Source organism: Mustela nigripes, chromosome 7 (assembly GCF_022355385.1).
Source record: "Mustela nigripes isolate SB6536 chromosome 7, MUSNIG.SB6536, whole genome shotgun sequence".
Lineage (NCBI taxonomy): Eukaryota > Metazoa > Chordata > Mammalia > Carnivora > Mustelidae > Mustela > Mustela nigripes.
Genome location: NC_081563.1, coordinates 36416304 through 36434088, shown reverse-complemented (window position 1 = coordinate 36434088; position 17785 = coordinate 36416304). Strand labels below are relative to the sequence as shown.

Here is a 17785-nt window from a genome sequence, read left to right as displayed (position 1 = left end):
CCTCTCTCACTGTGTCTCAAATAAATAAATAAAATCTTTTAAAAATTTTTTCCATAAATCATTAATATCCAGTAGGAAAAAAATGAGCTATACAATTTGGGACATAAAAAGAGGCTATACAATTGGGACATAAAAAATTGGACATGCTCAGTAAATATGAGCAGGAAAGTACAAAGCACAGGGTGACATGGCTACACACCCACCAGAGTGGCTGGAAACAAGTGGTCCAAAAATGCTAAGCACTGGAGAGGATTTGTGGCAACTGTAACTGCCGCCCACTGACTTGTAGGGGTCTAAACTGGTAGGATCACTTTCAAAAATTGTTTGGCAGGATTTACAACACCTGAGTGATGTCTCTCCTGCGACTCAGCGATTCTATGCCTTGGTACACATCCAACTGAAACACGTACGTATGTGTACCGAAGACATGTACAAAATTGCTCAGAACGATCCGGTTACGTAGTCAAAGACTGAAAATGTGAAAATTAATCAAAGGTAACCACACTAAAATGGACTTGGGAGACCAAAAGGGGGAGGCTTCATGCCCTACCACTCTTGGCCAACTGTAGACCCAACACAGAGAGACATACCTTGCAAGGGGATACCACTTCAGCTACTACTTTACCACCTTCCCCAGGCAACACCCAGCCTGTGGGGACTGTTGTAACTCAGCCAGTGAAAACCTCTATGCTTTGAACCCCCAGCTTACCCCAGTGGATCTTTCGTTTATAACAGAACTACCCACTTCCCCCCTTCCCTGGGTAAAAGAGCATTCCTCTCCTTCCATCTCCAGACTTGCCTGTTTTTGCCATAAATCTATTTTGCTTGTCCCAAATTGCAGTTCTGTGCTATTCCTGAATAAGCCCTTTTTTTTTTTTACTAGTCAAATAACTGGCAGTTTTATTTTTAAGGTTACTAGAAACAACCCAAATTTCCATTAGCAGAGGAGTGGGTAAATCTATGTGGTGTCCTTAGCAATGAAATTGAACAATGTAACATAGCACGAAGAAACACAGGACTGACATCTTCACGTTCACTGAAGAAAGCCAGACAGCCAAGAGGGCACATGGAATGATTCTGTTTACATGAAACTCAAGAACAAACAAAGATGATCAGTGGGGACAGAAGTCAAGATGGTAGTTGGGGGATGTGACTGGAAAGAGGCTCAAGGGGGCTGTTGGGGTGCTGGTAATGTCCTGGTTCTTTCTTTTTTCATTGTCATGTCTTTTTTTTGCTATTGATGTGTAATTCACATACATGTTATATTAGTTTCAGGTGTACAATATAATGATCCAACAATGTTCTTTTCTTTAATCTGGTCATGATTTCATAGATTTGAATCCTTTGTGAATATTCGTCAAGCTCTTATACGTATCATTTGGGCACTCCTGTCTATGTGTGTTTTCCTTCAGTGGAGAGTTCACTTAAAAAACCATATCTGAGGGGTGCCCGGGTGGCTCAGTGGGTTAAGCCTCTGCCTTCGGCTCAGGTCATGATCCCGGGGTCCTGGGATCGAGCCCCACATCGGGCTCTCTGCTCAGTGGGGAGCCTGCTTCCCTTCCTCTCTCTCTGCCTGCCTCTCTGCCTACTTGTGATCTCTCTCTGTCAAATAAATAAAAATCTTAAAAAAAAAAAATCTGAGTTTTCAAAGGTCAAAAAAGCTACAAAGTCTTCATTGCCTCACCAAAAGTATTTGCTATGATGTCCAAAACTTTAGAAACCAAGATGCTGTTTTCTCTCTCTGAGCCAATAAATAAACTAATAGAAAAGTCAGTGGCTTCACCAATGACTTATTTGTAGATCATCTACACTGAGTGTCCTAGTATCTTCCGTTCAGAGACAAGCCAAACTTCCTTTCAGCAGAGTGGCCTGCTCACCTGTCAGCTTCTCTGAGCCCAGAGAGTTTGGTTACCTCTGACTCTGGTCCTCCCAGCGGCTCACCTGACGCCATGACCAGGAGCAGATCAGGCTGGGCCATGGTCGGCCCACCAAGTCAGTGTAGAACTCAATGGTGACCCATTTTGTTTATCCCATGCCTAAGTCCCCTGACATATATAATTGGGAACAGAATTCTTTGGGAATTTCCTCTCTAAAACCATCTAGAGAAATCCTGTTGAGATACTAAAGATACAAGGGGCCTTTGCTGAAATACTTGGCTAAAATCTGCTGAATGATAGGGCCATGAAACACAAAAGGGCTGGTTTCTTTCCTTCTGGGATGCTTAGGGCTTTCTAGTACCCTACTCCCATCAACCAACAGGGTGAGAGGTGTTGGTATAAACAGCTGGACATTTTTTTTTTACAAACCATCTTGGTGCAGCCTGTCATCTTCTCTCTCCAATAGGTAGCTGAAGTTACGTTAGAGCAAGTGGGCCTTCGAGAACAACTCACAGAACCCCCTGGTTTGCCAAAGACTATGCCAAGGCTGGGGAAGGGAAAGGGATTTGCAAGTTGAATGGTAAGAACATGGGTCTCCTGGGACACCCGTCAGTGACCCCCTAATGGGGATTTAAAAACAAAGCAAGGTCTTGTTGAGCCAAAATTAGCTATCACCTTCTTCCCTTGGTTCCTTTTCTTTGGTTTCTAACATCAAACTCAGGTTCCAAAAGTCACTCTAGAAGGGGCCAGGAGCTGTCTATGCCTTCTGCTAGGAGCAAATGGTGTCCAGGTGTCCTCATCTGGGGTGAGCTGGAGGAGAGAGGCCCTGTGTGGAATGGCAAGCCCAGAAAAACACCTTCCTGAGAGGGCTTGCAGAGGGACATAGCGAAGAGTAAAATTCTTGGCCTCTGGAATTACACCTCACGTGTTCAAATCCCACCTCCACCTCTTAACCTCTCCGCACTTCCGTTTCGCTACCTGGGAAGCAGAAATGAGGGCAGTATCCACTTTGTCAGGTTGCTGTGAACAACGTATAGTGTGTGTAGTGCTCGGAACATGCCGGGAGGCAGAGGGATCGCCTGTGGGGACGCTGAATGGGCCCCATAAGGCAAGGGGCTGTACTTCCGGTGTCTTTGGTGAATAAAAGAGGTAGAGACAACTCTCGGTCATGGAGGTAGAGCCTGTCTACTGTCTACGGCCCAGGCTAACCACAGTACCACCTGGCCTCAGTGAAACCCTTGCCTCTTAGTTGGACCAACTGGTTGGGGCCAGTGATCCCATGATGTGGCACCAGGGACAGCAAAGGGAGTATGTGATCAGTGGAGCCCTGGTTGCGACTGGGAGACATGCCAGAGGTAAACCAGAGTCACCTCCCTGACTGGTAGGTCTCTCTTGTGGAATGGGTAACGGCAGCCTGAGGCATTCTGAGAGCTGGAAAAACCTTCCTCTTGGAAAACGCTCCCTCCTGGGATTCGTCAGTTGATGCTCACATGTCCACTCTTAGCTATTCCTTTGGCTTAATATATGGTCCTCTGTCAAAAGCCAGAGCCCTTACTGGCAAATGAGAGGCTAGCTTCAAGTCCTAACTCTGAGTTGCATGCAGGTTAAATTTTAAAGGAGGTAGGGTAGAAAAAGGTTTAAGGATGCCCCACGTCTGCAAGGAAAAAACAATGACAACGTCATTTACAGAGACTCCCTGTCTTCTGAGCTGCTCCAATTCCAGATGTGCTGTGCTCAGGGGGTTCGTCACACTTTATACAAAGCCTCCTTTTCTGGGTCTCCTGAGAAGCTCTGAACGACCCTATGAACCGGGATCACCTCCATTTTACAGATGAGGAAACAGAGGGCCACTCTCTGGCTGCGGTGACAGATAGCAGAGCAGCCAATGCTAGGAGCTGGGGGGCTCCTGGGCCCAGGTGCCTCTTGTCTCACCTCTGCCTCATGTCATCAGCACAGGCCTGGAGGGAGGGGAGGGGCCACGGATGACAAGGTCTCCTTGAGTGTGACAAGGGTCTGCCCACCAAGAGATCTAGGACAGGACACACTGCATTCAGGTTGGTAATGTTAAGTACAGTTAGTTAGCAGCTGACCCCCATGTTAACTCTGAGGGAGCTCCAGTCTTAGGACCTCATTTTTGCTTCTCTCTCTGCCTGGAGTACTCAGCCAGGGACCATGTTCCTCTGATCCCTTAAGTCTCTGCAGACACCCTACAGACAGGCCTCCTTTTTATTTTTCTCAAAGATTTATTTATTTATTTTGGAGAGATAGCATGCAGCAGGGAAGGGCAGAGGGAGACGGGGAGAGAACCTGAAGCGGACTTCTAGGTCAGCACAGATCCCTACTTGGAGCTTGATCACACGACCCCAAGAGCATGACCTGAGCCAAAATCAAGAGTCGGCTGCTTGGGGCGCCTGGGTGGCTCAGATGATTGAGGTTCTGCCTTTGGTTCGGGTCATGATCACAGGGTCATGACATCGACCCCCGCATTGGGCTCCCTGCTCAGCGGGAAGCCAGCTTCTCCCTCTCCTGCTGCTTGTGTTCCCTCTCTTGCTGTGTCTCTCTCTGTCAAATAAATAAATAAAATCTTTCAAAAAAAAAAAAAAAAAAGGAGTCGGATGTGTAACCGAGGGCCCCGCCCGGGTGCCCCTCAGACAGCCCCTTGCACACACAATCGCTCTGCCTTGCACCCTGCCTGATCTGCATCAGTGCTTGCGACGGTTGATTCTCTGCGGTCTGTCCCCCATCGCTAGCATGCCAGTTTGTTCTTTGTCTCGATGTCACAGCAGCCTAGCGGCTGAAGCAGCGCGGGCTTGGGCAGGTGTTCAGTAGGTAACCGATGAATGAACAGGTGGATGATAAAGGGAATAGACCCACCCCCCACGCCCACCCCATCACACCCAACACCGTGCACATGGCTGCGAGCCAGCCAAGTAATCCTAATAAAGCAGAGTGCCTGGTTTCCCTCTAAGGCTGCAGGGGCCCTTCTCTAGAAGCTCCAGTGGAGACTGTGCAGTACGCACAGGATAAAGACGCGGCAAGCAAACTCATTCATGTGGGTGAGAGGCTGAGCTGAGGATCATGGTATGCTTTCAATGGCTTTAATGAAAGTGACATTTCAGGGGTCTGGTTTGCTTTCATCTGCTACATTTCTGTGTTTGCTTCTAGGGTTTAGCATGATTTTTTTAAACAGGAGAGTAAAGGTAGGACAAGCAGTTTCTAGAAAACGCATAAAGCCAGCACCCAGGGCAATAGCTGATGCTGGGCACCATTCCCCAAACCCTGTCCCGTGTGATCTCATTTCATCCCCGTGGCAGCCAGTGTTTTCAGATCGGAACACTGAGGCCTCAGCCAGCTGGCATTCCGGCCTCGCAGTCTCCCCTCCTTTCCAGTCGTTGGGGTAGCTCAGCGTGGGCCGTGGACACCCCTGGGTGTCTTTGGGTAGGGTGCCAAGTCCCTTCATTTTGCTCTTTTTTAGGATGGGAGGGTCATCCTGCAAAATGGGGAGGGGGGTGGGTGTTGGCTGTCATCCTAGGAAAGCCGGCCTCATTTCCCGGCACAGGGTGATAGCCCCAGCCCAGCTCCGAGTTAGCACGGTCAGCAAATCAGGTGCAGGTGAGGCCCGGCCCGAACCTCCCCGGTTCGCCACCTTCCCTCCCCCTGCAATGCCTACCCTGGCTCCTTTCCCTGCGGCCGGCCAGAAGGCTTTTGGGAGACGTCCGGGGAGGGCGCTGAAGACCCCATGCCTGACAGGGCAGGTACTCAGAAACTGCAGTTGCCCCAAAATGTTTTTTCTGTTAATGATTCGTTTTTCAGTCTCGCTTCCGCCCCTCTGTGGGCGCCGTACTCCAGCTTGCTGTGCCCCAGCCTAATGTGACAAGCCCCCTCCCTGGAACAAAGATATGATGAGTGGAGGCCCGTGGCCTGCGCCGTGTCACAGTGCATGTCCCCACGGAGGACTCGATAGTAGCCCGAAGCCATCGGGCATCCCAGGAGGCTGTTTGGCAGCATAAGAACCTTCCAGGCTCATTTCCGTGGCGTGTGGACAAGGCCCCACTGGGAAACCCAGGCCAGAGGGCTGGCTCCCGTTCCTATCTGACCCTGAGGTTGATTCCATAGATGACTGTGAAAACTGATGGGGACAGAAAAGGTGACTGGTTCTTACCTCAGAAGCGAGAAGACTTACTTTCTCCCCCCTTGAGAACAGTCATCCAGCGATGGGAAGTCCCCTCCATCTTCTGCTAATTCACTTCTTATGCGGCCTTACACAGGTCAGTGGGCTTCTCCGAAGCTCAGTTTCCTCTCCTGCAGAAGGACCATGGTGGTCTGAGCTTGACTCTAGGTCAGTGAGGCTGAAGCCTGCCCTTTACAACCAGCTGGGGTAATTTCTGTCTGCTAGACTCCAGACATGGAGCCAGACATGAGCATGTGTGGGAGGCAGACCCAGGTGATTCCCAGCCCCTTGGGGGGTCGGGGGGTGGGGATCCTGGCGTGCACGGCTCCTCCCTCCCCTCTTAGCTCTGACATCTGTGAAGGCCCGAGGCTCACCACCTCCGACTGCCCCACGCCCATTCGTGTGTCCTGTGAGCCACAGAATCTTTTCTTGACTTGAGGATGGCCATGATCAAGCCCCAAACCCCCGACAGGGAAACGTCTACTCACTTTCTCATCCTACGTCCATGGGCATCCTCCGGAGACAGGCCCTGAGGACATCTGAATTCCTCTCAAGAGATGGTGACCACAAAACTGTACTCAGGAGTTTTCAAAAGGGAGAATTCCTGCCAGTCATAAATTATCCCCTCTGAGGCTGATGATTTTTCTGTTGTTAGAGATGGTTATGGGCATACAGGCGGGAAACATGGCCCCTGCTGTTCTATCTCTGCTGGCGGAGAAGCGGGACATCAGCCCACTCCCGAGTAGGAATGGGAAACACCAACTTTCTCCTTACATATTCATCCTTGTTGCTTTTCTTCCTTCCTTTCCTATCGCTTCTTAGGCATCTTCATCTTCCTTCCTGTTCTTCTCTTCATTCTTCGCACAAGAATGTTTATTTAATTTTCAACGTTCTCTTCCAGCCCAAAGCTGGCTTGGTCCAGACCAAATGGAAATAAACATGATTAAAGCTCTTCTATGCGGAGAGGGACGGAGACAAAAATGGGTGCCAGGTATGGTTGCCATGATGACATTTGGGGGCGGGTGGAGGGCACCACGGAGGGAGTGGCTGAGCTCAGGGGAGATGCGCCGCTCCCTCCCACTAGTGCGTGGGGCCCCAAGTAAGGCAGAGACATGATGATGGTACCAGCATTCTCTGGTACAGTGCTTCTCAGGGTGCGGCCCCTGCGCTGGCCGTGTCAGCATCGCCGGGGAGCCTGTGAGAAATGCAAATTCTTGAGTTCCATCCCAGACCTACTGAGTCTGAAACTCTGCGGGTAGGGCCTGAGAATCTGCTTTCACAAGCTCCTGTGGAGGTCAGGGCAGCTTGAAGTTTAAGACCCACGGGGTTCTGGTGCCTAGACAGCTCACTTACTAGCATTAAGTCAAAGATTTGCTTGATGATCTGGACGTGGGGCGGGGGGGTCTGGGGGGAGTAGGTGTCTGAGGAAGCCCCCAAGGAAGACAGAGGGAGGACGACAGGAAGCACGGAAACAGTCCCATAAGGACTCGCACTGGGCCGAAGGAGGCTAACTAGGGAGTCGGGAAACTGGGAGAATTTATTCAAAGAAGATCCTTGTTCCCAAGTACCATTTCTACACCATCTTAATGAAATAACGCTGCTAGGTTCCACAGCAGGTGCTAAGTAGACTAACCACTTAGTTCCTAAATTATTTCTGAGAAATTGAGAACTTCGGTTTTTTTTCCCCCCAAATCTCCGCAGAGTAACATAACAAGCACGCCTAATAGGGACAACATTTAATACTCAGTAAATGGTAACATTTTACTGTGGTGGCTTCAGATTTTCTTAAAGAAGAGGTGGCTTAATTCCACCCCCAAGCTACTGTTTACTGGGCTTTATGCATGCGTGTAAATGGAGGCGTTGCGCTGTCTGCTTTCTTCTCTCCGTGTGGTTCAGCGGCATCTCTGCCGTCATCTGTGGGTCATTACTGCCGGGTGCTGGGTGCTCTGTCATATGGACGTTTCTCATCCTGATGTCCATCTAAGTGAAGGTCCTTCTATGTCCTCACATGGGACAGGGAACTAGATGTGGGAAATCCCTTTTTATCTATTGAAGGAGAGTTTTGGGGTTTTTTGTTTTATTTTGTTTTATTTTCTAATCTGTAGGCAAAGGTCTCCAGAGACACAGCTGGGGCTACCTAGCCAGTTTTCCAAGACAAGATTTCTTTGTCCAGGAAGCTATGCTTTTCTTCTTTCACTCACTCGACCAACAACTGTTGCCCTGCTCCCTTGGGTCCGGGAATGCCCTGGGTGCTAGGGAACCAGTGTGAGCCGAATCCTGGAGGTCTGGAAAGAATGCAGAATTGGGGGTGCCTGGAGGCCCTGCTTTTGTGTCGGTGGTGGAGCGAGGGCTGCCCAGGTGTTTTTGCCGCACGGGGATGGCAGAGTGGGGGCCACCTGAATATTCTGACCTAGACAACTCCACCCTGGAAAAATGAGATCCATCACCTTCCATTCACCTGTTTACAGCTGACCTAGAACTGAGCAGCTCCACTAAATCATACCCTCTCCCCTCCTGCCAGAAATGTGTCCCAAGTATTAGGACTGACCAGGTCTATGGTGTCAGGGAACCCATGTCCCACGTGGTGCTGGCCCTTGCCAGCTGCTCGGAACTGAACTCCTGATTCTGTCCAGTCAGAGCCTCCGATTCGGTGAACCCGGGGTGTGGTCATGGGATGTGTATTCCTGAGGTGTCCACTATCGCTGGACTCTGTAGGGGCCGCCAGCGTACATCCGTGGCTCAGACTGACCCTGTCTCTGCCCAAGGAAGACCCACAGGAGGAGCACCGTATGCAGCGAGGGGACCAGAGGGAGGACAGGGGCTGTGGGAGCACTGGAGAGGTCCCAAGCCAGTCTTGGGGAGACAGAAGATGCCCCAGACTGGATGGGAAAGAAGTAGATCGACCGTGGTGGTTTGTTCATTTTGTGTGTCAACTTGATTAGGCTAAGGGATGCCCCAGTAGCTGGTGACACCTCTGGGTGTGTCTGTTAGGGTGTTTCTGGAAGATGTCAGTGTTTAATTGGTAGATTGGGTAGAAGGGATGGCCGTCCCGAGGGGGCACAGGCATCACCCCTGTCCCCACCATGATGGGTACCCAGATAGGACAAAAAGGCAGAGGAGGGGTGAATTAATTCTCTCTCTGCTTGAGCTGGCATCTGTCTTTCCCTACCTCAAACATTGCTCCTGGTTCTTGGTCTTTACAACTCAGATAGGGCCTTGTGCCAAGTCCTCTAATAAATGTCCTCTTATACATGTCCTTTTCTTTTTGTTTCTCTGGAGAACCATGACTAATACACAGGCCAAGGTGGAGGACAGAGAGTGCCAGCATGAGCAAAGGGCCAGAGCAAGGGAGATCCTGGCCTCGGCAAGGATCTGAAAGCATTTCAGGGGTAAAGACAAAAGGAACATGGGCAGAAGCTGTTCCAGAAGGGGCAAACCTTATCCCAAACTCTGGTCTCAGTTTGGGGCAGGAGTGTCCCTGGAGAGGCAGACAAGTCGAGAAGGGGCACAAGCCAGTTCTCAGCCTGTCCCCCACGCTTACAGTTCTGTCTTCGGTGATGGCATACAGGGGACTCACGCTCGGTTCCTCTTGCATCTTTCAAATCTGTCCCCCTGTGACGCGAGCCAGGGGTAGGCAGTGGTGGGGGGTGTGGCAGGGCGTGGAGTACCCCATGGGCTCCCAGGCAGAGAGAGCCAGGGCTCAGCTAATGTGTGCACACAAACGTCAACACCTGGGTTTTTTTTTATTAGACCATCTCAGATGCGAGCCCATTTGGTGACCTGACACTGAGCCTGTCTTTCTGCGTAGCTGGCAAGGGACCCTTTGTCAGGTGCTGTGGCAGAGACTCTGGCCTACAGACAACAGCGCCTTCAATGCCTTGAGCAGGTGAGAGGCCAAGTCTGGAAATAAAAGCAGACTTGACTCAACTCACACGCTCACCCAGCAAACCAATGAGATGGACAGCTGTCTGGAGGCCTGGAATACCTTGGGATCCGTCCCCTCCTGTGTCTGATGGGGCTACTGGAGACCACAGGCACAGGTTGTCAACTATGCCCTTCATCCGAAGCCCTTTCCTGGCTATGTTAGTGGCCCTAATGCCGTACTTACACAGACTTTAAAATGATTTTTCCATCTCTGTTTCCCTTGGGGCACCATGAAAGGAAAGACAGAGTGGATTTAACATCAGGACACAGGTTCTCATTTAAAGTGAAACTTCCACCGTAACTGTCCAAAGTCCTGCTGAATAAAATAATCGAAGCTTTCAGGAAACAGCTTTCCTCCCCAAGGACAAAAGAGCCCTTGGTCCCTAGTGGGGCTCTGCGAAAGGCTCAGCTGCCAAACTCAAAGAAATAATTCCCTGCTGACTGCAACTTTTCGTCTTACTTATTGTTCTGTTCAGAAGCCTGGGAAGACAGAAGGAAGTGGCAGAAATGCTTTTGGACCCTGGGGGCCCAGGGAGGGGACTCTGTCCACGTGCGCTGCAAACTCCTCCTCAGCCTGCCCAAAGACCTCCTCCCGGGGCCCTGGTGCTCGCTGACGTGGTTTGACATTTGCCAGCCCCTCTGGCTGCCAAAATCCCCTTTCTCCACCTGTGAGACCAAAATTCCCTCTTCCTTACTTTGTCCCTTGGGCTGCCCCTGATGGGGTGCGAAATGGAGACTGACCACGGCAGGTTGGGGCAGGGGTTGGGGGTGGAACCTGGTCCCATGGCCAGGAGCCTCGGCTGGCCCCCCTGCATTAACATCCAGTTGAAAGGCCTTCTCTCTCTTTGGGAAGGTCCTATTTCATGATAGGAAGGGGCCAGGGATTGTTCTGGATGGCACTGTGACGCCAAAGCTGGAGCCTGGGGAGTACAGGACCCCAAACCCAATACATAGAGGGCACTCTGTGGTGGGCATGACTCTTGGGGACACCTCCAGGATCCAGTGAGGGGGGGGCAGGGTAAGGGCAGTGGGTCAAGACCACAGGGCCGCCTGGACAGCCTTCCTGCACACCAACCAGGGTCTACACTCCATTCATGGATGACTACACAGGGAATTACACCCAGAATAGACTAGACAAGTGGCAGGAGGAAGGGGACAGAAAAAGGGCTGATCATTGCCTTTGGAATCACCATTGGTGTAGCTCTGACTTCCTGGTAAGGGAAGGGGAAAAAAAAAAAAAAAAACACGGAAAACTGTGGTATGCAGCTCTCATTGTCTAATAAAAGAAAATATTCTTCAGGGAATTTTTTTCCTGGCAACAAATTCTTGGAAGAATTTATGTGACAGAACGCTCCAGGGGAACATCCTTGTGTTGGGAGGGAGGCCACCTAGTCTGGAGGGTCTTGGAAATTCCAGTCATGCACGTGGGAGGGGGGCTGGGCTGCCATGCTGGTCCCACGTCGGAAGGTTGATCACAGGATGTTGCTCAGAATGTAGGGGGACGGGGGAGCCGGGAAGAAGGCCCTGGGGATCTGAGGCGGAGGCCGGGCTGTGACAAAAACCATAGACCATGTCACTTTGTCACTTCACTGTCTGTTCCATCCTGCCTCAGTGAGAGGTGTGGTCTCTATCCTGAGGGACAACAGTGAAGGGGGAGCCAAGAAGATGGCGGCTTGCTCCCTGGACTTTTCGGTCTCTTTATGTTCTGGGTCAAGGCTGAAAGAGTGGTGCTTGAAGGGAAGAGAAAGAGAGGGGGAGCTTGGAAGGGAGGGAATGAGGGGGGAGGGGGGAGGCAAAAAGAAACAGAAATCTGTGAGGATAGGGAACAGGACAGAGGTGAATGAGACAAGGGTCAGGCCAAGAGGCAAGGCCAAGGCCATGATTAGAAGTTCTGCCTTCTCTGCTGTCTGGCTTACGGCCTCATAAAGTAAAAACTGACCACCAGGAACCCCATAGGAAGTTGGCCAAGTGGCAAGCCTCAGGAGCTGGCTTCCATGATATCGATGGTCTAAGGATGTTCCAAGTTGCCATGTTGGCAGTGAGGGAAGGTAAGAGTGTTGTGGCCAAGTACTCCCTAAGGGCATTTGTGAAGGGCCCAGGGACCTGCCCTGTTTCCTAAACACAGCCACCCCACACAGAGTAAAGTCAGACAAGTTTGCAGGGAGGAGAGAGGTATCAGCAGATCAAAGGGTGAGTTAAGCATCTGTCTGTCCCACGAATCAGAGTGGGGGAACCGGATCTCAGGGTCCCAACCTGAAGGCTGCAGTAAGGACCCCACGGTGAGGCTTCCACCTGGCCGGGAGGTCTGAGGAGAGAAAGGTCTGACTGGCTTCTCTCCGCACCAACTTCTCCAGCTGCCAGTGAAGCTTAAGGGTGCCCCTCCCCCAGGGCTCCCCCGGGATTCCAAGGGTCTTGGTCCCTGAGTGGGGCCTCCTGCGTGGGCATCGGATAGGTGCGGGGTGGAGGGAGCTCAGTCTGCACAACTTGAAGTGAGCCCACCTGGTTCCCCACACTCCCATCTCTAGAGCTGCCAGTCTGCCCCCTGCACCAGGGGAGAGTGTCCCACATCCCTCCAACAGCCTCCACAGAGCCTCACTCCCCCCCAGCCAGCCGCCCAGGACCCGAGACGATTCAGTGTGGCTCAAAAGATGCCTAATTTAGCTCCTTTGAGATTTCAGAAAGACACTCTGTCCAGAATCAACCACCCAACTAACCTCATTATTACGTCAACATCATTGTAGATACTGAAAGAATAGATGCCTTGATCACATTTTCAGTGCGTTATAAAAATCGCTTACCCTGGCTCTTCCCCATTCTCCTGTACCCTCCTCCTTCTGCACCGAGTTTCTAAAAAATTACACATTTGAAAGTTGATTTAAAATTTTAAATACATGAACCACTTGCCTGTTACATTAGCAGGCGCATGAAGTTAATTTTTCTACATTTTCATTTTTAAAAAGTTTTCCAGATGATTGCAAGTGTTGCAGGGAAAAAAAAAGTGTCTCGAAATAATGTTTTCTAGAAAGTTCCGAATTTGCACCAGAAAACGCCCCAGGGTTTGGGTTTGCCATGGGTGTGTATAGCTAAGCCTCGTCCTTGAAGCAGCCATGACTCAGCGTATTCAAAAAACAAACTTGAATGTAGTTCTCCTCTTCAAAGATTCAAAACTCATCCTTGGCACACACCCTGTGACCGTTGTGTCACCTCCGTTAACATCTGCTCAGTGGTGTCCCAATTCTCCTGACTCATGGGGGAACCACAGGCTGCAAAGGGCCACAGAATGCACGCACGTGGGGTGGGCTGCTCGTCACCTGCCGTGTGACTCAGCAGCCAGCAGATGCCATCGTGGAAGAACAGGAAAAAAGACAAAAGGGCAGTTTGTCCTGAGAAAAACCTAATGATGTGTGTATTTCATGATTCTGTGACATGCTGCTGGTCAGGTGTGAGTTATCGGCCTCTCCAAACAAGTTCATCAAAATGGAAACCGTTTCTTTGGGCTGGCAGAGGTCATGGTTTGTCCGGACAAGGCAGAAGCAGCCGTGTGTTCTGCCATCCTTGGCCAGGCCCCAGGTGCTGTCTGGGGGGCTCAGCAGCCCACAGATGACCTGCCTCCACGCACACGCTTGTGTCCTTTCCTGTCCACCGGAGTTCCTCCCGCCACCGGCCCCAGGGTCACTGGAGACTGTGCAAAAGGGGAAGTATCGGCCAAGAACCCAACTATGCTGTGCCCGCTCTCAGGCCCTTCCCATGATCCTGCTCAGCCAACAGTCAGGCTCCCCGCTTGGGACACAAACAGTCCACAGGGTGAGGGACTGGAGAGCCTGTTCTACGACTCCCGCGGTAAAGCAGGAATGACCAGCGCTCTGAGCTCTGCTGCGTCTGCAAGGTCAGGGCGATCCGAGTCATAGGGAGCGGTCCGTGTGTCATCTCGACCACAGAGAGGGGAGGAAGCACAGTTGGGGCGGCTTATCTTTCAAATACACCCAGAGGCCACCGTCAGCCCAGTCTTCCTGAGAGTCACCTTCCAGGAATGAGGGGGTTGGCCTTTGGGGAAGTGTAGGGAGCCCAGACACCTGTTAGGTACCAGGCCCAGCAGACTCCCTGGCAGCTGTGCAGAGTACCTGGTCTGGAGGGAAAGAGAGGGGCTCAGGAACAGGTGACAGGCGATGTTGACATCTTGCTAAGGCCAGGAAATCAGGCCGGGTTGAGATTTTTTTTTTTTTTTTTTTTAAGAGAAAGAGAGAGAGAAGGGGAGAAGCACGAGCTGAGGGGAGGGACAGAAGGAGAGAGAGAAGCAGACTCCCCGCTGAGCAGGCAACCCAACAGAGGGCTTGATCCCAGGACCCTGGGCACTTAACCCAATGGAGCCACGCAGGTGCTCTTGCACTGAGCTTTGAAAGTCGACTCTGAAGCTCCCCAGGTTGAATTATTTTCTTTCTGTCTTTCCCTCAATTTCAGGGTTTCTTCACCTGGCCCTTCAGCAGCCCGGGGCCTCTGTACTCTTCTCTGATAGCTAAAGCCTTTTGCTCTGTCCTGCCTGGGCCTCCCTCCTTTGCACCATCTCTACTTCTGCCTCGTGTCCCCTCACTAAGAGAACTTGCCTTCTAGACACCACCCCCCTAGCCCTGCTTGGTTACTGCGGTCATGACCTCTAAGAATTAGATGACTGACCGTTCCTGGAGAAATGTGCTAAAATAAAAACATAAAACAAATACACAGTGTTAGGACAACAAAGGCACCTAGAATCTAGGTTCAGAGCCTCTGGATGCATTAGCCTCAGCTAATGTACATAATAATAATTCTCTGCATCCACATGGAGCTTCCTAGCAATAAGTAGGAATGAGCTCTCTGATCAGTCCCCTCATTAGGTGAGATCTCTCTTGAGCCTGACCTACTTTTTTTGAGATTCTAATGAGAGCCATGGATTTCCCCCCATAAAATGCACATACCCTAATACATCTAAAATCGAGCATTCACTTCTCAGAAGTTTCAGATTCCTCCTGAAACCATTCACAAAAATCCAACTCTGCTTCGGTTGACGTTCAATTAATTTTGAGTCTAAGCACCCCATACTCTGATCCCTCTCTTTAGTTATTTTTTTTAAAAGATTTTATTTCTTCATTTGACAGACAGAAATCACAAGTAGGCAGAGAGGTCGGCAGAGAGAGATGAGGAAGCAGGCTCCCTGCTGAGGAGAGACCCTGATGCAGGGCTCCATCCCAGGACCCTGCGATCATGACCCAAGCCCAAGGCAGAGGCTTTAACCCACTGAGCCACCCAGGCGCCCCTAATCCCTCTATTTAAATAGTTCCTCCTCCATAGGGTCTCCCCTAAACCACCAGCTGGAAATTCTCTCACCTTCATCAATTCTCTTGCCTCATTCTATGAGGTCAAGGCCGTGTGTTCCCAGTACCTCTTGCCATGCATGGCACCTGGAGATAGGGTCTACATATGGGTCTCTTCCTCAGTACAATGGACATTTGGGTCTCCCCCGCCCAAATGTTAAAGCAGGTTGAACAGAACATAAATTGGTTGAATGTAAGTTTGCTTATTGGATCGGAAGGATGACAGAATGAAGGGAAACCGGTAAGACTGTGCATGAGGGGACAACTGAAAGAGTGAACATTTCTAATCTGTGAAGATGGTGCCTGAGAGGGCATATGTATATACAATATCAAGGACCTCATGAAAGCCATCAAGAACACACACTGGGATTTGCCTACCAAAACTGAAAATACCGAGATTAAGAAGGCCTGCAAAAACTGAGAGAGACGGGGTGTTCTATTGGCTTTAACACTAATTTATGTAGTGGGTAAGGGAAACATATGGCCCTCATTATCTTGAGAGGTTATGTAAGTCACAGACACAAATAGGTTCAGGAAAGGTTTAGAGATTGCTGAAAGGAATTAAAGAAGCCCGAAATAAATGTAAAGGCATGCTGTGTTCCTGGGTAGGAAGACTTAATGTTGTCAAAATGGCAATGCTATCTAAAACCATCTACAGACTCAGTGCAGTTCCTATCAAAATTTCAACAGTCCTTTTTTTTTTGGGTAGAAATGAAGAAACCTATTCTCAGATTCATATGGGATCTCAAGGGGCCCCATATATCCAAAACAACCTTGAAAAAAAAAAAAAAACAAAGTCGCATTATTTACAGCCAACGTATGGAAGCAGCCCAAGTGTCCATCGATAGATGAATGGATAAAGAAGATAAAGAAGGCGTGGCATATACAATGGAATACTATTCTGCCATAAAGAAGAATGAAAAATTGCCATTTATAGTGGATGAGCCTACAGGTTATTGTGCTACGTGAAATTAATCAGACAGAGAAAGAAGACATATATTGGGTGATTTCACTTCTATGTGGAATCTGAGAAACAAAACAAATATACAAATGAAACAAACTATGAGAAATAGAAACATCTATGAGAAATAGACTCATAGATGCTGGAAACAAACTGGTGGATTCCAGAGAGGGGAAGGGTCGGGGGATGAGTGAAATTGGTGACGGGAACTCAGAGGCACATACTTCCAGTTACAAAGTCCCACGGGTGTAAGGTACAACATAGGAAGTATAGCCAATAATATCACAAACACCTTGACAGGTGGTAACTAGACACGTTAGGGGAGTCCTTTTGTAATGTGTAAAAATAGCAAATCACTATGAATATACCTGAAACCAAAAGGATACTGTGTATCACTTATACTTTAAGTAAATAAATAGAAAAGCAAAGTCCAAGAACTTGTGCTTCTTGATTTCAAAACTTACTACAAAGCCAGTGAAATCCAAGCAGTGTGGTACTGGCAATAACAGAAACATAGGTCAGTAGAACAGAACTGAGATTTCAGAAATAAACCCACACATCTACGGTCAATTGATTTTTGACAAGAATGCCAAGCCCATGCAGGGGGGAAAAACACGATCTCCATAAATGGTGCAGGGACAAGTAGATTTCCACAGGCAAAGGACTGAAGTTGGACCTCTACCTTATACCACATGCAAAAATTAACTCCAAATGGATCAATGACTTTAATATAAAAGCTAAAACCATAAAATTCTTAAGAGAAAATACAGAAGTAAACCCTCATGATGTCCTACTTGGCAACAGATTATTGGATTTGACAAAAAGGCATAAAAACAGAAGAAAAATGTAGTTAGATCGGACTTCATCAAAATTTAAAATTTTGTGCATCAAAGGACATTATTTTTTTAAGATTTTATTTTATTTGTTTAAGATTTTATTTATTTATGTGACAGAGAGAGAGATGGCAAGAGAGGGAACACAAGCATGGGGAGTGGGAAAGGGAGAAGCAGGCTTCCACCTGAGCCGGGATCCCGAGGCGTGGCTCCATCCCAGGACCTTGGGATCATGACCTGAGCCGAAGGAAGATGCTTAATGACTGAGCCACCCAGGCACCCATTATGATTTTATGTTTAATTGGTCTCTACACCCAACGTGGGGCTCAAACTCAACCCATATTAAGAGCCACACGCTCCACCGACTGAGCCAGCCAGGTGCCCCAAAGGACATTATTGAGAACGTAAAAAGACAACCAATAGAATAGGAGAAAACATTTATAAATCTTACATGTGATAAAGGTTTAATAGCCAGAATATGTAAACTACTCCTACAAATCAACAACAGAAAAACAAAACTCAGTTTAAAAATATACAAAGGGTCCAAATAGACCTTTCTCCAAAGAAGATACACAAAGGGCCAATAAGCCCACGAAAAGATGTTCACCATCATTGGTTAGGGAAATGCAAATCAAAACCTCAGTGATGTCGGGTTTGGCCTTGGCAACCACAGC

The 17785-nt window shown here is 49.3% G+C and overlaps 1 long non-coding RNA gene across 5 annotated transcripts in view; it reads left to right on the top strand.

Annotated features, from left to right (window-relative positions):
• LOC132021347 (uncharacterized) overlaps nt 1–17785 on the top strand; it is a 223828-nt gene that overhangs the window by 149943 nt on the left and 56100 nt on the right. For 2 of the 5 annotated variants that reach the window (XR_009405305.1, XR_009405302.1), the window contains exons 6-7: nt 2344–2457; nt 6950–7039. This is a non-coding gene — a long non-coding RNA (uncharacterized LOC132021347). Of the gene's footprint in view, nt 1–2343; nt 2458–6949; nt 7040–9798; nt 11287–17785 lie in introns of those variants that run through there. The other 3 variants (XR_009405307.1, XR_009405306.1, XR_009405304.1) reach the window with 2 other exon arrangements.